Below are 25,863 nucleotides of genomic sequence, written 5' to 3'. Positions count from 1 at the left end.
CCCCCTCCTCCTCCTCCTCCTCCTCCTCCTCCTCATTAACAAGAGATGTAGGTTAAGCCCAATTTCATACCATAGGTAGGAAGATAGGTTTCGTTTACCGCCATATTAGTGATAAGAGGATAAATTTCATCGACCTCCATACCAGTAAAAATAAGGTAGGATTCACCCACACCCATTTCAAGGATAGGAGAATGGATTTGCCCTGCACTCATACCAACAGCTGTTGAATACTTTCTATCTACTTCCACTTCCTTATGGTAGATAAGTCAGCATATAGGCTGCGTGACTCAAAAACCTCATGGGTGACGACGAACTGCAGGTTTGTCAATAAATGTGCGCTTTCAAAATCAAAATTTTAACGAGAAATTTCTTGATAGAAATTTGTATTTTTTTTTCAAGTCGAGCCATGGTACTTAAAGGATCCAGCCTGCACTCTCTCTCTCTCTCTCTCTCTCTCTCTCTCTCTCTCTCTCTCTCTCTCTCTCTCTCTCTCAACAACCGTACTTTTTCCCCAACGATTTCATTCAGTCTCACTGAATGTTCTTTCAGCTCCTCCCATACGATTGAAAGAATTTCAAACTTGTTATAGCTGCAGACCTTCATGCATAGATGTGCCTGAAGCGAGGACATCAGTCTGTCTGTCCAGCAAGCATGTTTGTTACACTTACCTTGTCATTACAACTCTTCTGACACAATTTAAGGGATTTCGGTCAAATTTCATACTTTGCTGTTATTATTATTATTATTATTATTATTATTATTATTATTATTATTATTATTATTATATCCCCTTTTCGTCTTGGTGTTGGCTACCTACGGGGGTTTATCGTTCAGTTCTCAGCATTTTTTTTTCTTGAGGATGAAGTGTCTAGCCCATGTCTCTCCATCCTGTTTCCTGTCCACTCCGTGTGTATGTATATATATATATATAATATATATATATAGATTTATATAATTATAATCACTTTTGTACGCGATTCATTAATCACACTTTACCACAGGTGAAAAATAAGAGACGGGGTGTAGGTTCTGACAGGTTTCGACTGTATTTCCAAGCTACTGACGAAGAAAATAAAGTCGAAACCGGTCGGGACCTACACCCTGGCTCTTATTTTTCACCTGTGGTAATGTGTGATATATGTGTGTGTGTGTGTGTGTGTGTTGTAAATTTATTCAGTGCATCTCCAAATACCTTGATTTACTGAGTATGTTTGGAGTCCGCATCAACAACTAACCCCCTTCTAGAGGTCACACTACCCCCATACAGTGAAAGCGCCCGGCTATCAAGACCTCTAAAAGTAACAGCTCTAGCTGAGGCCGAGCGTGGCGATTAACGACGCTCGTTCGTTATCCTGAAGAGGTGATTAACGAGGTGATTAACGGGGCTCCTTAATAGCTCTATCAAGATACACATAAATAAGGTTTCACCTCCCCTCTCAACCTCACCCTCCCCCCTCCCCCGGACACAGCTAGCCCCCTCCTTTTCATGTATGGTGCGGCGGCGGTGTTAATGCTTCCTAATGAATGGGCACGAATTTCGTTTGCTGTCTTGGCTTCTCTTTGCGTTTCGTTCGTGCGTTCGTAGGGGGGATTGTCCCCCTCCCCCCTCCCCAGGCGTCCGGAACATAGAAGTGAATGGGTTAATTACTGTATATGTAAATATGGCTGTAATGCATATGTTATGTATGTTTATTTTCTCCCTTGTAGTAGCTCGCTGCAGAAGATATAGATGTAATTACCAAACTAACACTTATCTCTCTCTCTCTCTCTCTCTCTCTCTCTCTCTCTCTCGTAGGTAGGCAGGTCAATCTTCAAGTCAACGTCAAATTCAAGGTTAGAAAAATAATGACCATCGGGAAATCTTGTTAATTTTTTTGTATAAAACTTGGTTCTTTAAATTAAAAGTTTGACATTTTAAATGGGAAGATAGATGGGTCAGCTGGAATTGTATGGATTGATAATTACATATATATATATATATATATATATATATATATATATATATATATATATATATATATATACATATATACTATATATATACAGTATATATATATATATATACATATATATATATATATATGTATATATATATATATATATATGAGTACATATATTTATATATTATATATATTTATCATATTATATATATATATATATATATATATATATATATATATATATATATATATATATATATATATTAACCAAAATGCCCTCTTAACTTCAATGATTTCCTTACATTTTCGAAACGCTTGTCACTACGAATCCTGACACCAAATTAAGAAAGACAAAGTTTTTCAGATGCCCGGCTGAGTACTCGATCTCGGTTCCGGGGTATCCGGACAAGGTACCGATGATCAACTGGCCACGAAGAAAGCTATAATTCTATTCTTTTAATTTGTATTTTTATTATTTATTATTTTTTTATATTACAAGGATGTCAATCAAACCTGTTATTCTCAATAAAAAGTTCACCACACTTCGTTATCGTCATAATCATTCCAGCTTCCATATTAACTAAAATATGAAAATTACCAGAAATGTACAGTTATTTGACTATTCAGGGACAGAGATTATACAGAGCTTTTCAGAGGATGGTTATTTCTTTAGAAATCTTTTTAAGGATCTTCTAATAAATTTAAATTACCTTTAATATATCTTAGAACAGAAAAATCATAGTGGATTTTCCTCTTCTTTCTCTTCTGTGTTATTATTATTATTATTATTATTATTATTATTATTATTATTATTATTATTATTATTATTATTATTATTATTATTATTATTATTAACGTAAACACTGATGAGGAACACCGTTCAAGTGTTCGAAAGTCTTTGCTTTTGTCTTTTACGTAGTAATATAGTTTACTATATAATTGTGGATTTTTATTACCCAGATTGTTTTTCACGAGATTGTGAATTTCTTAGCATTATTATTATTATTATTATTATTATTATTATTATTATTATTATTATTATTATTATTATTATTATTAATCTAATATATATTTTCTTTTCGTTTACAGGTAAACAAGATTCTCCAGTTGAGTATGGTATATATTGTGAGTATTTCTTTATTTATTTTTTTATTTTTACTTATTTATTTATGTTTTTTTTTGCGAAGACCGGGCGGGCCGGTAACTGATTGGCTTTATTTAACCAAGGCCTGGAAGAGGCAGGGAAGAAGGAAAATGAGGAGAAGAGAAAAGGAGCGATTTCTATTCCCAAAAGAAGCTACAGAGTTCCCTCTTATTAGAGAAATGATTAATCGGTTTTAATGTAAAAAAAAAAATCATTTTTTTGTGTTAAGGATTTGGTAAAATTTTTAAGGCGTTTTATGTAATTTTTAATATTGAGAGTTTTTTTTATTTACATGTTTGAAGTAGATTAAATTATCACAGTTGTTTGAATAGAATGGGTTTTGTCGAAAGTATGGTATTTCGTGAAAAAAATAATTGTATGTACAAGGCTAGATTTTTGTTGACGTTTAGCATCATTGTGTGCACTTCTGTTTAGAGCCCCCGCCCCCGTGATCCTGTATTTGAATGGTTATCTTATCTTACCTGTATTTTTCTTTACCTTGGCTCGACGTCCTTCGCAATTAGCAGCGCCGAGACTCCCCCCCCCCACCCCCACCCCGCGCCCCGTGCGACCGGCGTTGCCAAGGGTGGTAATTAACGCCATGATGAAGTAGCCGTAATGACCTCATTGTGTCGATCGTGCATGTTGCTGATGCAATGGGAAGGGGGGGGGGAGCAATAGGTCTCTTCGGGTTGCTTCCCTTCCTCGAACGATTTCAAAGTGGAAAGTAGGCAGAGGGAAGGTTTGGACTTCGATGTTGTCATTTGTGTTTTCATTTTTAGTTTTCTGTAAAAGAAGGCTATTGTGCTGGCTTTGTCTGTCCGTCCGCACTTTATTCTGTCCGCTCTTTTTCTGTCCGCACTTTACTCTGTCTGCACTTTTTTCTGTCCTCTCTCAGATCATAAAAACTACTGAGGCGAGAGGGCTGCAAATTGGTATGTTGATTATCCACCCTCCAATCATCAAACATACCAAGTTGCAGCCCTCTAGCCTCAGTAGTTTTCATTTTATTTATGGTTAAATTTAGCCATAATCGTGCTTCTGGCAGCGATATAGGGTAAGGCACCACCTTCCCGTGGTTAAAATTTCATGGGCCGCGGCTCATGCAGCATTATACCGAGACCACCGAAAGATAAGTCTGTTTTCGGTGGTCTTGATTATATGCTGTAGCGGCTGTACAGAAAACTCGATTGCACCGAATAAACTTCGGCGCGTTTTTACCCCTTTTTTTTTTTTTTTTTTTTTTTTTTTACACGCACTCTGCTGTCCTTCGGGCCCAATTAATACTCATTGCCTCTCACATCAGGTTTAAGTTTCTCGTAATTTTTAGTTGCTGTTGACTTCCTAATTTTATACAGTCCTCCAATTTTAGTTGCCGCTTGCTTCATAAACTTTTACAGTCCTCTTCTGTTAGCAGGGTTTCTTCGTAATCTTTTACAATCCTCGAGTTTTAGTTGCAGTTTGTCTCATAATTGTATCCAGTCCTCGAGTTTTAGTTGCTTTTTGCTTTATAGTCTTATACTGGCCTCCTCTGTTATCCGAGTTGCTAATTTCTGTTTGTAATTTATTCATTAGCGCCTTCTATTTAATGGCTTATATGAGCTCAGTGGAACTGTCTGCCCCTGACACCTTGTCATGAGGTCTGTTGCATGTTTTAACTGCTTAATTTTTATGCGTTTAATTTTTCTTATCAAGTTTTTCATTGGTTGCCATCTCCCAGGAAGCTTGATTGAGGTTAGGCGGTCATTTGTGGTTGCTGTTTTATGTGTCTGTCGAGAATTGATCTTTAGTTGTAGATATGAATGGATTTCGACGCAGTTTTTGGGAGGGGACGTATGGGCCATGAAAGATGGGTTAATTGTTTGCCAGTATACCTTGGCTATCACGAAAAATATCGTTCTTATTAAATGCCGTAAACTTGAATGCATATATGTATACTTCCATACGTGTATCAACTTTCGTGTTGGTTTATATAAATATAGACGGTATCAAGGGTATTATTTTTTATTTATACAATATTAAGGTTATTATTTATTTATTTATGCTATAACCATGGGATTCATTTTGCATGCTTGAATGTTATTTTGTAATGTTATATAAAAGGGATGCTTAATAATTTTTCGTTATTTCAGATGCTTCTGTATATATTGATATTGTTACTGTTATAATAATAATAATAATAATAATAATAATAATAATAATAATAATAATAATAATAATAATAATAATAATAATAACTTTATTTTGGCTCAGGGCCATATACATGGGATATACAAAGTGGATACAGTACAATACATACAATCTAGATACACGAGCTTAAATAATAAAAATGATAATTGGCAATAACCACACAGTTGTTGAAGTAGTGGCAAAAATAGGAAATTACAATAATGGTGATGACAGTATTAATATTGAGAATAGTAGTAAAAATATTAAAAATGATAATAGTTAGCAACAGATTGCAGTAATTGTAGTAATGTTCTCATATTCGGTATTGTCGAGGTTTTCATTCCTCAGTTATTATTATTATTATTATTATTATTATTATTATTATTATTAGTAGTAGTAGTAGTAGTAGTAGTAGTAGTAGTAGTAGTAGTAGTAGTAGTAGTAAGGCAGCCCCCAATTCTATTTCATTCTTGGGAATGGTCAGAAAGATGGCTGGCTATAACCTTGAGTGCTTCCAGCCGGCCCTAGGGACCTCGCCTCTGACCTTAGAGAGAGAGAGAGAGAGAGAGAGAGAGAGAGAGAGGAGAACTGTCTCTTCACTCAGAGAGAGAGAGAGAGAGAGAGAGAGAGAGAGAGAGAGAGAGAGAGAGAGAGAGAGAGAGAGAGAGAGAGGAGAACTGTCTCTTCACTCACTGAGTGTGTACCCTGCCACTACATTACCTACGTGTCATCAATACCACTACTGCTGTTAGTTTGTTGCCGTGACCACAAATTCTATCTTACCACTTCTACATTGTATGTATTTGTCCCCTTTAGGTATATTTCTGTAGATCTAAGTTTTCGTCTTCCTTCCACATCACTTTCATCATCACTTTCTCTTAGTTCGTCCTTTCATCAGCCTTTCTTTTGTATGCATACTTTCACCATCCTCTCATCACGTCCTTTAAGTACACTGATCCCCATGGCTTCCGAGAACTCTTCTTGTCGGTTAGTTCTTTGACGACTAACTTGATGACTTTCTTATGAATTCACTCTGAAGGTGTGGTGTTATTTATTGAAACTGATACATGACTTTTTCTTGGTAGTACACACTCACAGAATGGTTTTCAGCGATGGGGTCTTATGGACTGCCGGATGACAGTTCACTGTGAAGGTATATTAGTTGTCTGTAAAAGAAAACAATTGAGATGACTATTTATCTGTCCGCCCTCAGATCTTATAACCTACTTAGGGTAGAGGCTGCAAATTGGTATGCTGATCATCCACCCTCCAATCATCGAGGATACCAAATTGCAGCACTCTAGCCTCATTAGTTTTATTTTATTTGAGGTTAAAGTTAACCATGATCGTGCGTCTGGCACCGCTTTAGCTGCCAACAAGACAGGCCACCACCGGGCTGTGACTGAAAGTTTCATGGGCCGCGGCTGAGAGTTTCATGGGCCGTGGCTGAGTGTTTCATACAGCATTATACACTGTACAGAAAACTCGATTGCGCCGAAGAAACTTCGTCGCAAGTCTTACTTGTTTTATTTGAAAACAAATAAATTGCCATGTGGTATAGGACAGTGTCAGATCCGTTTTCAGAAATGGGAATGGTGCCCTACACCGTGATAGTTCTCTATCCTGGCGATTTTTTTTTTATTGATAGTGCACTATCAAATTGGTATTTTTATTATCAGTAATTACTAAGACGACATTTTACTAGAATGAAGGTGAATGACTAATCACATAGCACCGGGATAAAATTTCTAGTAATAATAATATTACTTCACTGTCAGTAGACCCACAGCTGCTTGCATCTGAATGCATTCCAAATAATATGCATATAATACTAAAGATCCTTGGGCACAATGCCCCCCTGAAACTGAACATCTCCCCTGGTTGAGAACCAGTGGTCTAGTAAGATCTGTAAGAACATAAATCATGATACGACAATAAAACCACGAGATTTTGTCAATTTGCGAACAAAAATTTAAGAAGAGTATTAGGAGTCAGACGGCAGGGTAGAGTGAGCATTGATATATTAGGGAATATTATGTTCGTAGTTCCATATGTAATGAAATAATGATGAAAGGGAGATGGGGATGGTTTGGACTTGGCCTTCGCCTTTGGGAGAATAGTGCGTGGTAATGTCAGCTGAGCTTCTGTGGGCATTAGTAGATTTGGAAGAACCAGACCTACTTGGATGAGGACTGTGAGAATGGAGGTTGGAGATGGGTAAAGACTTGTGGAAGTGAAAGCACAGGAAAGACTTGAATGGTGGAATTTCACAGAGGCTTTTGTGTTATGATATATATTATGAGTGATGATATATGATATATAAATATTATATAATATATATATATATATATATATATATATATATATATATATATATAAATGTATCAGTTCTACGATTAGCATAATGCAATATCCCAATTGAAAATCCCGTAGTGTATTTCTTTACTCGTATTGAAACTTAGAACTTTTTTTTTTACGTCATTTTAACTGTCCAGAATTGACCATTTTATTTGGTTTCCAAGTAAAATTATTCCCGGTAAAGATTTATGAAGCACAGTGCTATCAAATCCTTAAGAATATCTTTTTTTATTATTTAATCAACGACTATGTGTAAAGAACGTAGCCTCTCGCAAATTCGTCTGTCACGCATCACGAGGCAGAATTGCTTGGGACGGCCATGGGAATGTTTAACTTTTAACATTTCAAACGTCGCCGTGTTTAACCTCAGCCAATTTTTTTTTTTTTTTCACCCTTTTTGTGCCATGCGATTTCTCTCGGGAGTATCGCGCTTCGTCCCGAACCCGTCTTCAATTGCACTTTTACGACGATCCTTTCACCGGCCAGGAGGAGGATGATCATGATGAGGAGACCGAGGAACGACGAGTGGGAGTCCTTGGCTGCGCTTCAAGATCCTACATTCTTCGAGAACTCGTCCTTCCCTGATGATTTTTAAATTATCTTTTTTTTTTTTTTTTGAGCAAGGATTTTTTTTTTTTTTTTTGAGCAAGGATCTTTTTTTTTTTTTTTTTTTTTTTTTTTTTTTGAGCAAGGAATCCTTTCCCCCAACGAGTGGGTGGCTCCAGAAAAAATCGCTCGATTTTTGAGTTTTAGAAACGAGTGGAAGGCCTTGGCTGTTCCAGAATTCGATAATTAGGAAAAGTCTATGAGTGACTTTTTACTTTATTATTATTATTATTATTATTATTATTATTATTATATTATTATTATTATTATTATTATTATTATTTATTTTCTAATTATTATTATTATTATTATTATTATTATTATTATTATTATTATTATTATTATTATTATTATTATTATTATTATTATTATTATTTAGTCTACCTTACCAAAACCACCGAGTCACATCTCCAGACTCACAGGGCAGGGCTCACCCAGAGAATTTCTAAACGGAAAAGTGAATGTTGAAGCAAGATAAACATAAAGATAAAGAAGGTGGACAGCTTTCTAGGAAGAGATCAAAGGGAAGGGATGTAAAGGCTTCAGCTGCATTGGAGAAAGCAGCACAGCTGGAGTCTAGCCAAGACTAATTTCAACTTCATTTAATCCTTTTGCGCCAATGATACCAGACGCCTTTGAGGAGTGGCTTCAGAGAAAAACTGGCCACAGTCGCTGTCAGATTCTTTTGTGTAACTTTAAAAAAAAATTATTTTCCTTATGAAAAGTTTACGAATTTATGTAACAGCCGTTTCATTACTTGATACAAATCTGCAAGTGACGTCACAACATCATAGAAATACTCTTACTTTTATTTTTATGCTGATGTTTTGTTTAATTGTTAATGTTTATTGTATTTTAAAGTCATGCTTTACATTGTAGGCTTTTATTCTCAGTTGCCTTTGTATTTTTTTTTTTGTGTTGAGGCTGGGAGCGTCGCAGTTCTTTACTCTAGTAAGTGTGTGTTTTCTTTATTCATTTTTATTGCAAAGTCAGTGTCAGGTTTTCTCAGACTGAATTTTTTTTCCAAGGAAGGATTTATAAAAGTTAGAAGGTCAAGGCTCGGCTTTTTCTTTTGTTTTAGGAATTAACACATGAAATTCACCTTAGTCATCTAGCCAACACAAACAAACGCGAGCGCGAGCGCACACACACACACAAACACACATACACACATATATATATATATATATATATATATATATATATATATATATATATATATATATATATATATATATATATATATATATATATTATATATTATAAGATTATATAATATATATCCTATAATCTTTATAATATATATATATTAGTCCATTTTAACAGATTATAGTCTCTCTCTCCTATAATCTTTCTCTCTCTCTCTCTCTCTCAAAAAAAAAAAAATAGCATTGTTGCTTATTTAGTCCCCATTAGTTGTCACTGCTTTGAAAAAGTTTGAAGGTCAAGGCACGGCACTTTCCTTCCATCCTTACGAATTAACACGTCATCTTGCCAAAACACATCTATGTTATTTTTCTCAAGCCCGCTTTTGTCATCTTGCCATACCTGTCTGAGGTATTGTGGTACTTTGCCTCACCTCACCTTTGTCACCATGCCAAAACTCACCTGTATTGTTTAAGAATCAGGGAAAACTGAAGGGGTGGAAGAAAAATCAGTGGAAGCGTTGTAGGCTTCATGCTTCTTAAAGGAAAGAAGGTTATGGGTGAAATGGGTTTTTACAAAGTTTTAGTTTTGTGAAAAGAAAAGTATTGTGCCGGCTTTGTCTTTCCGTCCGCACTTTTTCTGTCTGCCCTCAGATCTTAAAAAAACTACTAAGACTAGAGGGCTGCAAATTGGTATGTTGATCACCCACCCTCCAATCATCAAATATACCAAATTGCAGCCCTCTAGCCTCATTAGTTTTTACTTTTATTTAAGGTTAGAGTTAGCCATAATCGTGCGTCTGGCAACCACCGGGCCGTGGTTAGATTCATGGGCTGCGGTTCATACAGCATTATACCGAGACCACCGAAAGATAGATCTGTTTTCGGTGGCCTTGATTATGCGCTGTACAGAAAACTCGATTGCGCCGAACACATTTTTTACATACTTGTTTGTTTTAGATTTTTCGTTTATCTTGGTAGTTCGTTGATTGATATTGTTCGTGAGTGCTCGCGCATGCGTGTTTGAACGTGGTCTTTTTACACGGAGGCCGATGAGACTGAAAAATAAATGAATTTGTCGTTTTTCGGCTTAGAATGAAAATATATTGTAAAATGTAATTATGTAACTGGAAGCATATGTGCTTTCATGCCTTTGTATGTTGAATTATTATTTTATACATGAAGGCAGGCGTGGCGAGGGATAATGTTTTATGGACCAAAGCAGGTTGTCTGCTCATATTTGTTTTTGTGTTTCCTCTTTTTATCCGGAGGTCTACGGACAGGTAGCTACCGTCTTGGGAAAGGCAGTAGCTACCTGTCCGCAGACACTTGCCTTGAGAAAGGCAAGGAAAAAAAAAAAAAGAAACTGGTTGATCTGCAACACCTGTATTGAGGGGGATGGACTTTTTACTCGGCTTCATTTTATCCATGTTCTTTTTTTAACCTTTTAACCTTGAAAGGTTTGCTCTTAAATATTAATATTATTTTATGTACTCAATTCTAAAATGCAGTTTTTGGATTCGTACACTGTAGGCATTACTTAAGGTTCTTTGCAGCGTCCCTTCGGCCCCTGGCTGCAATCGCTTTCCTTCCTTTTACTCTACCTCCGTTCGTATTCTCTTCCATCTGACTTTCCATCCTCTCTTAACAATTGATTCATAGTGCAGCTGCGAGGTTTTCCTCCTGTTACACCTTTCAGACCTTTTTACAGTCAGTTTCAGGGTCGAATAACCTCATAGGTCCCAGCACCTGGCTTTTGGCCCAAATTCTATTATTCTGTTCTATTCTTTGGATTCGTAACTCATACACAGAAACCTTTAGTAAATGCAGCAGTATCTCGTGTTTTATTTCCCAGCGAAAGCGACGTCTCCCTAAGCGAGTTATTCCGTTGCTGGAACGCGAGGAGGCGATCTCATAGCGATAAAGCAAGTGAAAACTTACGGGTAGTTAACTTGGGGAGATGGATATCGCGAAATGGGGGTCAAAGGTCGCTTGTAGAAGCTATTACTATGGTCAACCTTCTTCCTCCCTTTATTGGTTTGTGAGTGTTTACGAACTTTCGGTGATTGAAAATTTACAAATGCTTGCCGGGGAGTGATGGTGTAGTTTGGTTGTTGTTTATTGAATAAAAAAGTATATATAGTTTCGGAATTATTATATTATTGAATATATATATATATATATATATATATATGTGTGTATATATATATTTATATATATATATATATATATATATATATATATATATATATATATATATATATATATATATATATATATATATATATATATATAAATGCTCGTAAGGATGGAATACAGGGTATGTTTTTAGTTTTATATTTTTGTTGACTGAGTATTTGAAATGGTGTATGTGTGACTTTTTATAGGTTTGTGTATTTGAAGACACCTTGATTGAAGGTGTGCAGTCGCTTCAAACCAAAAGCAGTATAGGATCACTTCTGTTTTTTCCTTGCTGTCCCTAACTGGAATTTGGAAATTCGGGAATTGTTGGTATTTTCAAATAACGAGCTAGGGAGGGGATCAGATGAAATTTTATATAAGCTGCATTTTGTTGTCTATATACAGTAAGGTAATTTTGATGACTGCTGGAGAATGAAAATATACAAACAAATTGTTTATGGTAAGTAATAATTGCCTTTAAAAACACCCAGCTGGAATTAATTAATGATCGTACACAAACAGCGTCTTAAGGTCCACTTGCTTTGTCGCTTGTCTTTATTTTCTTACCAGTTGGTGGCTGGAAACTGACAAATGCTTTAAGGATGTCTGTCATTGTTATTCATCATGAACAAACATTCAGCTGGATCACGGGCATAAAACCACTGACTTGCGAGAGAGAGAGAGAGAGAGAGAGAGAGAGAGAGAGAGAAGAGAGAGAGAGAGAGAGAGTTTAAAAGTAAAATGAACAGAGAAAACACACTGCTGAGGAGAGAGAGAGAGAGAGAGAGAGAGAGAGAGAGAGAGAGAGAGAGAGAGAGAGAGAGAGAGAGAGAGTTTAAAAGTAAATGAACAGAGAAATAGATTTTTACACACTGCCGAGGAGAGAGAGAGAGAGAGAGAGAGAGAGAGAGAGAGAGAGAGAGAGAGAGAGAGAGAGAGAGATAGAGAACAATATATAAAAGTAAATGAAGACAAGAGAGAGAGAGAAGGAGAACAAGAGAGAGAGAGAGAAAGGCAACAATGAACAGACAAATAAATATTTACACACTGCAGAGGATAAGTGATATTATCACGATAAACAGCAGCCCGGGGTCAAGGGGTCAACATGCAACGCGTCGCTCAACAGATTGATTATAACATTCAAGGGAAGTAAATTTTACCTGACGAAGGAATCCGTTTATTGAAGCTCCTCTACCGAAGGTGGTTTTTAATTAGATGGGTCCTCTCTCTCTCTCTCTCTCTCTCTCTCTCTCTCTCTCTCTCTGTCCTCGGCAGTGAAAATATCTACTTGTCTCTTCATTTACTTTTATACGTTCTCTCTCTCTCTCTCTCTCTCTCTCTCTCTCTCTCTCTCTCTCTCTCTCTCTCTCTCTCTCTCCTCGGCAGTGTATAAATATCTAATTCTGTTCATTTACTTTTTATCTCTCTCTCTCTCTCTCTCTCTCTCTCTCTCTCTCTCTCTCTCTCTCTCTCTCCTCGGCAGCGTGTAAATACTCATTTGTCTGTTCATTTAAGTCTTATATGTCGTTGCCCCCTCTCTCTCTCTCTCTCTCTCTCTCTCTCTCTCTCTCTCTCTCTCTCTCTCTCTCTCTCTTCTTCGGCAGTGTGTAAATATTCATTTGTCTGCTCATTTAAGTTTTATATGTGTCGTTCTCTCTCTCTCTCTCTCTCTCTCTCTCTCTCTCTCTCTCTCTCTCTCTCTCTCTCTCTCTCTGTTAGTGATTAGAGATACACGGAATCCCCTCTCTCTCTCTCTCTCTCTCTCTCTCTCTCTCTCTCTCTCTCTCTCTCTCTCTCTCTCTCTCGAAGACTCGGGTAACAGGAGAGGAAATTTCCCTTCTCGTAAGATTTGAAATATTTACTTTGTTTTCCGTTAAATATTGAAATAAATTACATTTCCAGAGAGAATCTCTTGTCTGGTTCTTGGGAGGTGCTACTTAAGACGAAGAATAACTTCGGTAACGACAATATAAGCAGCTTTTGCATCTACTTATTGCCCTGCTTGAAATCGCCAAAGCCGGCTTATTAAGGTGCAAGGGATTAGAAGACGGGAATTTTCCTCCTCGTTTTCCTTCTTCTTGAACCTTTACAGTCTTCCATTCTTCAGGAGGCGTTAAGCCACAAATCTTCGATATTATCAGCTCTGAGGAATTCATAGAAATTGGTTGCAGTGCGTGACAGAGTCAGCAGACGACTTCAAAAACAAGTAAGACATGCGCCGAAGTTTCTTTGGCGCAATCGAGTTTTCTGTACAGCCGCTACAGCGTGTAATAAAGTCCACCGAAAATAGATCTATAGATCTATCTTTCGGTGGTCCCGGTATAATGCTGTATGAGACGCGGCCCATGAAACTTTAACCACTGCACGGTGGTGGCGTGGCATATCCTATATCGTTGCCAGAGGCACGATTATGGCTAACTTTAACTTTAAAATAAAAACTACTAAGGCTAGAGGGCTGCAATTTGGTATGTTTGATGATTGGAAGATTTATGATCAACATACCAATTTGCAGTCCTCTAGCCTCATTAGTTTTTAAGATCTGAGGGCGGAAAGAAAAACTACGGACAGAATAAAGTGCGGACGGACAGACAAAGCCTGCACAGTAGCTTTCTTTTATAAAAAACTAAAAGGGAAAATGTAAAAGAATGTTGCCGTGCTAAAAAGATCCAAAAGACCGTTGTCAGCAGAGGACAAGAAAAAAAGATGTGTTGTAAAAAGATAAATTAGTTGAATATAAAGTAATTAACTTCTTTTTGTAAAAAAATCTATTCTGCTGTAATAAGGGAAAAATTTAAAGATAAGAGGTTATTGCACAGAAAAAACTGACAAGTCCGTAGGAAAAAAAATGGGATTCTAGTGCAGGACAAAATTTAATATTTGCTGGGTTTGAAAAAATGCTGATAAGTAGGTTTTTATACCAGAATCACTTTTAAAGTTGTATAAAAAAATTGAGTGTATCTTACAAGAAAGAATTAAGATTTAGGTTAAAATGAAATATTTGAATTAAAGTGAAACCACTCTGTAGTTTATAGGTCCCCGGTCGATGCAGGAAGGAATCGAGAAATCTGATGTAAAAAATAAGATGAAAATCCGTCCCGAAATGATCAGACTCGTTAAGTTCTTGTGATCATTTTTTAATTGATACCTCTTGACACTTAATTACCACAGAAGCCTGTTTTGTCTCGTATTAGAAAAACTGTAATGAGATGGTTCATCTAACCTCTCTCTCTCTCTCTCTCTCTCTCTCTCTCTCTCTCTCTCTCTCTCTCTCTCTCTCTCTCTCTCTCGTTCTTATTTTTTTAATGGCCCAAGTCTTTTCGGTTTCCTTGTGGGGGGGAGGGGTTTGATAATTATACTCATTATCCGAATCCAGTGCCATCACAAGTGTTTCGAAAGCGGCGTAATCACTTAGCACCTTTTAGAGGAGTGAAAAATTAAAGAAATTATTTAATTTTATATTTTGATATTTTTCTTATTAGATTTTGCCTGTGTATTTCCTATACTCACGCATGATGGTTTTCTTGTTTTGACTTGATTTTTATTTTTGCATGGCTTGCACTTAGTCACTTTTTATTACTGATTGACTGATTGACTTTTCCAGCATTTATTTTCTTTTAAGTTTTTTAGCGTTTATCTGATTTTGGATTTTCGAAAACGAAGCCTTTACCTGATTTTGGATGTCGAAAACAAAGCTTTATCTGATTTTTTCGAAAAACAAAGCTCCTCTCTGATTTTGGTTGTCGAAAAACGAAGCTTTATCTAATTTTGGATGTCGAAAAACAAAGCTCTTATCTGATTTTGGATGTCGAAAAACAAAGCTCTTATCTGATTTTGGATGTCGAAAAACAAAGCTCTTATCTGATTTTGGATGTCGAAAAACAAAGCTCTTATCTGATTTTGGATTCGAAAAACAAAGCTCTTATCTGATTTTGGATGTCGAAAAACAAAGCTCTTATCTGATTTTGGATGTCGAAAAACAAAGCTCTCTCCATGGAGAGAGTGATGACTGCATTTAACCCATGAATTTTCTTCATGAATTTTTTTTCGCCATGTGCTAACAACATCGATGTGGGTGAACGTGTTAGAGGAATCTTCGTCAATTTCCCCACCGTGCACCCTGTTTAGACAGCTACATTTATTTTCCGAATACGTGGTCGAAAAGTCTGTTTTCTAGTTGCCAGTTCTGATGGTCGAGGGGAATTCTGCCTGCAGAGTCGTTTGGATGGTTATATTAATTGATCTTTACAGAAATCCTTCTGTCTTTTAATTTTCACCGTCTCTCTTTGGTCTCCTACATACCTGTTTATCTTCTCTTCCAATTTCTATTTCTTCTTCTCTTGAAAGAACAGATTCCTGTGTATGCCCAGAAAGCTTTCTAATTTGGTTGATTAGACTACTCTGAATCAGTGGTGGAGGAAGTAAAGACTTTGTTCTTTTGTGTTTTTAATAACGGCCGAAGGACGGCAACCTAAAGCCTATTTTTAGTCCAGCTACGAAGAAAATAAGACAGAGAAACAAGTAGAAAACGCGCCGAAGTTTATTCGGCGCAATCGAGTTTTCTGTACAGCGTATAATCAATGCCACCGAAAATAGATCTGTCTTTCGGTGGTCTCGGTATAATGCTGTATGAACCGCAGCCCATGAAACTTTAACCACGGCCCGGTGTTATGGCTGACTTTAACCCTAAATAAAATAAAACCTACTGAGACTAGAGGGCTGCAATTTGATGTGTTTTATGATTGGAGGGTGGATGATGAACATATCAATTTGCAGCCCTTTAGCCTCTGTGGTTTTTAAGATCTGAGGGCGGACAGAAAAAGTGCGGACGGACAGACAAAGCCGGCACAATAGTTTTCTTTTACAGAGAACTAAGAGGTCAGAATCGACGCAACCATTACTGCTTTCTCCTCCTCAGTCTGAACAAGACGTTTGTTTTATATTGAGGGGTCTCAAGAGTTTTAAATATAAAAATGAACAGTAGTTCAGGTAAGTGGCACAAGCAAGCGATCTCGAAGTTCCGTGCAATTGTGCTTCTTCTAGCCGGATTCATTCTTTGTTTGAAACATTTCTAAAAAGAATATTTGTTTCTGAATTTTTTGTGCCTCTCCTTATAATGAAAAGTTGTTTTTGATATTGGTTTTATGTAAATTTTCATTCGTGTTACTCAGTCAGTACTAGATTGTATATAAAGTTCAGTTTCTTTAAGTAGGGCATATTCGATGTACAGACCTGTGATAGGGGTGCCCTAGTGTCCGTGTATAGCCCAGGACCAAAGGACACAGAACGATTTTGGATGTTAGTCTGCTCATTACAAAATATATTAAATTTCCGTTAAGACTTTTAACTGTTCTTTGGGTGTATTGAATTGAAAGAAAAATCCAGTTACAAAATCTTGAGAGAGTCGTCGTATCTCATGCATCTCCCAAGAGAAATTAGATAACTGATTGAAGACACCTAGACAGATGCAGCCTCCTCCACCTGCGGCCCGGTCTGTTGTTTATGATAATGAGAGAAAGTTTACCTGTCGGACGAAATCTGTTCCTTCGGAGACCATAAACAAAAAGCAGAACAAGGCCTCATTATCGAAGGAGAATAATAAAAGATTTTATAAAAGATCTTGGGCTGTGTCTGGTAATGTGGCGCCTCGGACGAGCCGGCGAGTCGAAAGATGTTCTGTCCTGTTCATTGGAGTTGCATTATCTAAGATGTACATTCTGGTGTACGTACTAAAAAAATACTTTGGTTGGGCTGATTCTCTTTATGCTTTTGTTTTCGCTTGCTTTTTATATATATATATATATATATATATATATATATATATATATATATATATATATATATATATATATATATATATATATATTTTCATATATATATAATATGTATGCATATTATATACTTTTATATTATGTATATGTAAATTATATAATATATATATATATATATATATATATATATATATGACTATTTATCACATCACCGTGATTCATATACAATCAGAAAGCTACAAACGTCCTTTAATATCCAATTCACTCTATCGGAAGTAATATATTTTCATATATGTTACCGAAGGGGAATTTTTAGGTGATAATAAGTCCACCGTCCCGTGGGATCGAACCAGCGACGGACGGGGAATCAGGACTTACAGTGACACACTAACCAGTCGGCCACAAGAGAGGTATAAATAAAATACCATTCCCATCAGCCCACCCGTCGAACTCAGGTGTTTTGCGTTTGGAGACGATATCCACCCACCTCTGCCATGTTGGCCGTGTAGTGCGTTTGTCACGTAGTTATATTATGACTATTTATCACATCACCGTGATTCATATACAATCAGAAAGCTACAAACGTCCTTTAATATCCAGAGAGACTCTAGAGAGGAAGTAATATATTTTCATAGAGAGAGAGGGGAATTTTTAGGTGATAATAAGTTTTGTAATTGAAATCGAACCAGCGACGGACGGGGAATCAGGACTTACAGTGACACATTAGAACCAGTCGGCCACAGAGAGGTATAAATGAATACCATCTCCCATCAGCCCACCCGTCGAACTCAGGTGTTTTGAATTTTGGAGACGATATCCACCCAGCCATGTTGGCCGAGAGAGAGTTTGAGAGAGAGCCATATTATGACTATTTATCACAGTGATTCATATAACAAACATTTTGTAATTGAAATGCCTGAGTAATATATTTTCATATGAATTAGAAAGAGAGAACAGTGAAAGTAATTTTTCAGTTAACATAGCTGGTGAGAATAATGGAGAGACCTTACCTTACAGACCTTACAATTCGTTCGGGTTGCCCCAGGTCCCTCAGTGTGAGGCACCTTTGATGTCTACCAGAGAGTTGCTAACGCATCTTCCGGTATATTTTGCATCTTCCAGTCTTGGATGGTCTGGGATGCATCTTAGATATTTGTCGAGCTTATTCTTAAACACATCTACGCTCACTCCTGTTATGTTCCTCAGATGAGCTGGTAGCGCATTGAATAGATTTGCATTATCGATGCTGGAATTTTTGGTGGATTAATGTCCTGTGTGCTTTCCTTAATTTTCCTGGTATAGTTTTTTGGCACTATTAATCTACCTCTGCTTGCTCTTTTTGATAATTTTAGTTCCATGATGTTTTCGGTAATTCCTTCTATCTGTTTCCATGCTTGAATTACCATGTAGCGTTCTCGTTTTCTCCTTTCAAGACTATATAAATTTAAGAATTGTAGTCTTTCCCAGTAGTCAAGGTCCTTAACTTCTTCTATTCTAGCTGTAAATGACCTTTTTACACTCTCTATTTGTGCAATATCCTTTTGGTAGTGTGGGTACCATATTATATTGCAATATTCAAGTGGACTACGTACGTACGTTTTATAAAGCATAATCATGTGTTCAGCTTTTCTAGTTTTGAAGTGCCGGAACAACATTCCCATTTTTGCTTTGCATTTTGCCAATAGAATTGCTATTTGATCATTGCATAACATATTCCTATTCAACATCACACCAAGGTCTTTAACTGCTTCCTTGTTTGTGATTGTCTCATATATTAGGTCCTTTATATGCATATAGCATTCCTACTTTATCACCATAGTTCATTGATTCAAATTTATCAGAGTTAAATACCATCCTATTTATCTCTGCCCATTTATATATTTTGTTTAGGTCTCTTTGTAGTGAGTTCCTATCTTCATCACAAGCAATTTCTCTACTTATTCTTGTGTCATCTGCGAAACTTCTTACTACTGAGTCCTTAACATTACTGTCTATGTCTGCAATCATAATCACAAACAGCAATGCAGCTAACACCGTACCCTGTGGTACACCGGATATTACCGTAGCTTCATCCGATTTCTCATCGTTTGCAATCACTATCTGTTTTCTATTTTGCAAAAATTCTTTTATCCATCTTCCTACTTTGTCAACAATGTTATGTTTTCTAATTTTTTCGCTAATATATTATGATCTACCTTGTCAAAAGCTTTTGCAAAGTCTAGGTAAACCACATCTGTATCTTTTTCATTTATCATATTTTTATATATGCATTCATGGTGGATAACAGTTGGGTTTGTGTACTTTTTCCAGGTACAAAACCATGTTGTCCTATATTGAACAATCTATTTTTCATTAAATGTTTCATTATATTTTTTTCATTACCCTTTCATATACTTTCATAATATGAGATGTCAGACTCACAGGCCTATAATTACTTGCCTCTAGTCTTGAACCACTTTTGAAAGTAGAGTAATATATGCTAATTTATGCTCATCATAAATCTTGCCTGTATCTATACTTTGCCTTAATAATATTGCTAGCGGCTTTGCCGATTGAATGAACCACTTTCTTTAACAATATGGCAGGTACTCCATCTGGTCCTGCTGCTGATCCATTTTAATTTCATTAATAGCCTGCACAATATCGGCTTCTGTAATATCTATATCTGATAAGTATTCAGTATTTTCATCTCTTATTTCTGTATCATTATCTTCATTGTCAATTCTAGGTGTAAATTCACTCTTATATCTTTCTGCTAATATGTTACATATTTCCACATCAGGTATTTTTTCATTCGTTAATCGCCCTTCAATTCTTAGAGGGCCTATTTCTACTCTTATTTTATTCATCTTTTTGCATATGAATAAAAAATTTTAGGGTTTTGCTTGATATTTTGTAGTGTCATTTCTTCTAGGTTCCATTTTTCATTTTCTTTTGATTGTATAATCTTTTGTTCTGCATTTTCTATCTTACTTTTTAGTTCCATCACTTTCCATGCATTCTTTTCTTTTGCATATGAAAATATTTTTCCACTTTCTAATTTTCTGGAACAAGATCCTTCTGTCTCTTGGAATTGTATATGAACTGATGCTTACTTTTTCTTCGGTAATATATTTTTCCACTACGCACTCTACGCCATATTTTATATAATATATCAAACGTATTTACCTGTATATCATCACTGACAAATATGTTTTCCCATTCTTTGTTTAATTCTTGGTTTTATTTTTGTCAATTTATATTCTTACTATAGAAATTGTATTTTCCATATCCTTCCCATTTTTTCGTCTCTTGCTTTTCTTTGTTTTCGTATGTTCTGGAACGGACTGTTATATATGACATTATGGTCCGAAATTGATATTATATACTATTATTTCTTTAATATGAGTTCACGGTGATTCACAAATACTAGGTCTAAAATATTATCCTTTCTTGTTGGTAGGTGATTTATTTGCTGAATGTTAGTTCTAGTGGGCATATGGGAGAGGTTTTCAAATTGCCTCTTATCTTCTGCACTACTATTCCCTCTCTTTTTATATGTATAAATACAACCACAGTGGACCTATTCGTTCTTTCCATTCTACAAAAGGAAAGTTAAAGTCTCAGGTTAGGAGTATAGTCCAGTCCTTGTGATTTCTACATATTGAATCCAGTTTTTCAATTATTATGTCAAACTCTTTAGTATTAGGGGTCTATATATTACAATGTTCACTAATTTTTCAGATTCAAATTCTACCGCTATTAATTCACATTCTGTGTTACTATATTTCTCACAGATTTTTCCTTGATTGGCATTTCTCCCATATATCGACTGGTTCCCCTTGATTTCTATTTTTTCTATCTGATCTATAAGTTTGGAAACCCTTTATCTGGTCATCATTATCCAGTCTCTTGGGAATACCAGGTTTCGGTAACTTATATTCAATATTTCTAGAGTTTTTTCATTTTGGGTTTGTTAGCTTTTTGATTCTAAGAACTCTATCTTTCTTTTGAGTTACTCGAAACTAGACCCTGGCGTTCATCACTATGATTGTTTGCATATTATCTCCATTATCTAATATGGGTAGATAATAAGGATTTTCCCATGTCTCTTTCCTGTTCTGATATGTTGATTCTTTTTCATTTCCAGACGGTGGAATTATTATCACATTAAAAATCCAACTTTTCCATTATATTTGTTCTTCCAGCTTCATATTTATTCACTTTGTAGCATAAACCTGCACTTATCTCGGTGATATCTAGCACCATCCCCTTGCATCATACACGCCAACATTGCTTGTTCCTTGTGCTATATCTCCAAAGCAAAACACCTGAGTTGATGGCTGATCGTGGTGATGGATTTTCATAATGCGTTGTTGGCTTGGTTTTGCCTTCATCACATGATCTTTGTTCTTTTCTTTATTTGTTTCACCTTTTTTCCTTGGTTTTTATATGTGAAAATTTTATTTTTTGATTTTGATTTTGATATTCATGGCGTTTACAGGATGCATTGTACCTGAATTTCGGTTATTAAAATAGTCATAATCCATTTCCTTCTTTCCAGTTTCTACATATTTTTGGATGTAGATGGATATTCCTCTTCATAGCCATCTAGATATGCACATTTGATAGATCTCATAATTTGACATATCTTGGGATGTTTGTTAACATCTTTCACCAAACCTGCAATTCCCCCTCTTTTCGAAAACGGGCGGTGGACTATTATCACCTTTCTTTTCTTTTTTTTTCTTGTTCATTATGAAAATATGGAGATAGAGTGACAACCTTTTGGGATTTTATTTTGATTTATCAGGTCATAATTTATTTCTTCATATGTATGTTGCTGTATTGCCTCATATGCCAGAATGGCTGGGTGATATTTCTGCAAATCCGAAATACTGAGTTCCTGTTCTTTGTTTTCATTAATCTTTTCTTCTCTTCAGTTAGTGTGTCTTTCTGATTTTCCTCGTCTTCGCTGGTTCGATTCATCTTCTGGATCTTCTTCATCACTCCAAAAATCTGTACATTAAGTCTTGAAAATGACCTTGTCCGAGGTCCATACTAGACATGTTGAGCAAAATATTTTTGTGTCCTGATTTGTATTTTGAATCACGGTGATGTGATAAATAGTCATAATATGGCTACGTGCGACAAACGCACTAGCACGGCCAAATGGCAGAGTTTGTGGATTTCCAAAACGCAAAACACCTGAGTTCGACGGGTGGGCTGATGGGAGATAGTTTTCATGCTTTAGGCATCCGTTTGCCGACTGGTCAGTGTGTCAATATATTCCTAATTCCACCGTCCGTATTTTGGTTTGATGGAATGGGACGGTGGATTTTCTTTATAAGTCTTTTTCGGTAACATATTGAAAATATATTACTTGGTAGAGTGAATTGGATATTAAAGGACGTTTGTATTTTCTGATTGTATTTGAATCACGGTGATCACATGATAAATAGTCATAATATGGCTACGTGCGACAAACGCATTACACGGCCAACATGGCAGAGGTGGGTGGATATCGTCTCCAAACGCAAAACACCTGAGTTCGACGGGTGGGCTGATGGGAGATGGTATTCATTTATATCACCTTGTGGCCGATTTGGTTAGTGTTTTCACTGTGAGAAGTCCTGATTCTCCGTCCGTCGCTGGTTCGATTCCCACGGGACGGTGGACTTATTATCACCTTTTTCGCTTCGGTAATATATGAAAATATATTAATCACCGAGGTAGAGTGAATTGGATATTAAAGGACGTTTTAGCTGAATATATATATATATATATGAGAGAGAGAGAGAGAGCTGTAATAAAATATTTTGTAATTGAAATGTCTGAATTCTCGTATGAATTAGGAAGAGAGAATAGCAAGGTAATTTTTCAGTTAACATAGCTGGTGAGAATGATGGAGAGAGAGAGAGAGAGAGAGAGAGAGAGAGAGAGAGAGAGAGAGCTGTAATAAAATATTTTGTAATTGAAATGTCTGAGTTCTCGTATGAATTAGGAAGAGAGAATAACAAGGTAATTTTTCAGTTAACATAGCTGGTGAGAATAATGGGGAGAGAGAGAGAGAGAGAGAGAGAGAGAGAGAGAGAGAGAGAGAGAGAGAGAGAGAGCAGCAGCATGGAAGTGGAGGGCCTAAATACTCTCTCATGAAAAAGAATTCTTATTAAATTTCGTAACGTGGAATTACAGAATCGTCCTGAAACACAGTGAAGAAAGAGCACATATGAGAGAGAGAGAGAGAGAGAGAGAGAGAGAGAGAGAGAGAGAGAGAGAGAGAGAGAGAGAATTCGCCTAGATATGTGTACAAAATGATGACATAGAAACGCCGTTAGAAAAGCATTTTCTCTGTATATACCTAAAATATATATCTATCTAATTAATATAAAAAGCATCCAAGATTTGAAAATCACAATCTTTTTTATGTACCTTTTTATATATTTTGTGGATTCATTCATGAACTCACTGTCATTCAAATTGAGTTTTACAAACTGACGTTCAGTATTTACATCTGCTGTATGGCATAATCATGATAAAAAAAAGGCGAAGTAAAAATGGTTGCCCTTTTCATAATTAGTCGTCGCTTCCGGCCGGATTTTCAATTTTAGTTTTGTTCTTCTCTTATTGGTTTTATTACGCGATTTTAATATTTACTGTTTTGGACGTCTATGGCTTATTTTTAAGTCTGAAATAATATCAGGTTTTCCCTACCTTCGGCCTTTGTGTGGGTTGTTTCAATTTCTCCGTTCTCCCGTATAAAAATGTAAAATAATTTTGTGTTATTTATTTACAGCTACGGCGTTTAGAACAAAGAAATAGTTCATAATCATCTTTTGTTCCAATGGATTCATTTGGAACTGGTCTGAAGATTATGTACGTGACATCCACCCTCCACGGTATATATCGCGTCCCTCAATGAAGTAATCTGCATTCCATGGGGGAGAAATTTCTCTCTCTCTCTCTCTCTCTCTCTCTCTCTCTCTCTCTCTCTCTCTCTCTCTCTCTCTCTCTCTCTCTCTCCCTGTAACACACGTAGGGTGTTCAGCATAGATCTGAATTTACTGGTGTTCGATTCTAAACCGAACTACTGTAGTGTACCTTTGTTGACGTAAGCGGTTAAAAATGTACCTGACTCGCAGTCGATTGCTGTGGGTAGCATCCGGAGCGTCAGCGCGTGCGAGAGAGAGAGAAGGAACAAAAACATGCATGAGTGATCAGTACTCCGTCAAAATGTTTGCTATCACACAACCACACACACACACTATATATATATATATATATATATATATATATATATATATATATATATATATATATATATATATATATGTATATATATATATATATATATATATATATATATATATATATATTTATATATATATATATATATATATATATATATATATATATATATATATATATATATATATATATATTTATATATATATATATATATATATATATATATATATATATATTTATTTATATATATATATATATATGTATATATATATATATATATATATATATATATATATATATATATATATATATATATATATATATATATATATATATATACTGTATATGTGTGTCTGAAATTGAAAACAAGTTCTCTGTTAACAATCGAATATTTATTCATTATTAAAAATCCGTTAACTCACATTAGTCCCGTTGAATCAAGGCAGAATTTGCCTGAATTGGAGCCTCGTATGAATGAAGGTCATTTCCTAAAATATAGATTTAATTTATTTTAATTACGTTGTGAGTAAGCATCTTTTCTTTTTTCTTTCTTCCTTTGAACACAGTTGCAGAATTCCGGCGCCATAACTTCCCAAAAGTAAGAAAGAAAGAAATTTATAAGGAAAATGGTCGGTTCTGTGCGTGTAAACATCACCCCCTACCCTCCCCCTCCCCCTCCGCAAAAATAAAGATTCCTGAGAAAAAGTCTTCAGCCTTGGCCATTCCTGCTCTTGAGCTAGGTTCTTCAAGTCCTTTTTTCCGTCTTTTGTTTGGTAATGATGACGGCTTAATTAGGTGGTTGCTTGTTGCTTACTGAGGAGATACTGGGGTGTTCGGGGATGTTGAGGGAGGGGGGTTGTGTGGTTGGGGTGGGGGTGGTGGTACGGAAGCCTTGTCTTAACTATATTGTCTTTGCGCTTGCGCTTCGGAACCGGAAGGGGTAAAGCATTTTGGAGGGTTGGATGACTTTTGGAAGGTGTTCCTTTTTATGTTGTTGTTTACTGTTTCGTAAATAAGTGTTAGTATTTATATATATATATATATATATATATATATATATATATATATATATATATATATATATATATATATATATATATATATATATATATATATATGTGTGTGTGTGTGTGTGTGTGTATCTTTGTTATTGTTTATATATGTATATATATATATATATATATATATATATATATATATATCTGTTTTGTTAATGTTTATATATATATATATTTATATATATATACTTTATATATGTATATGTATATATATATATATATATATATATATATATATATATATATATATATATATATATATATATA

This window comes from Macrobrachium rosenbergii, chromosome 54 (genome assembly GCF_040412425.1).
Source record: "Macrobrachium rosenbergii isolate ZJJX-2024 chromosome 54, ASM4041242v1, whole genome shotgun sequence".
NCBI lineage: Eukaryota > Metazoa > Arthropoda > Malacostraca > Decapoda > Palaemonidae > Macrobrachium > Macrobrachium rosenbergii.
The sequence above is the reverse complement of the archived record's forward strand: the minus strand, read 5'-3'. Positions refer to the sequence as shown.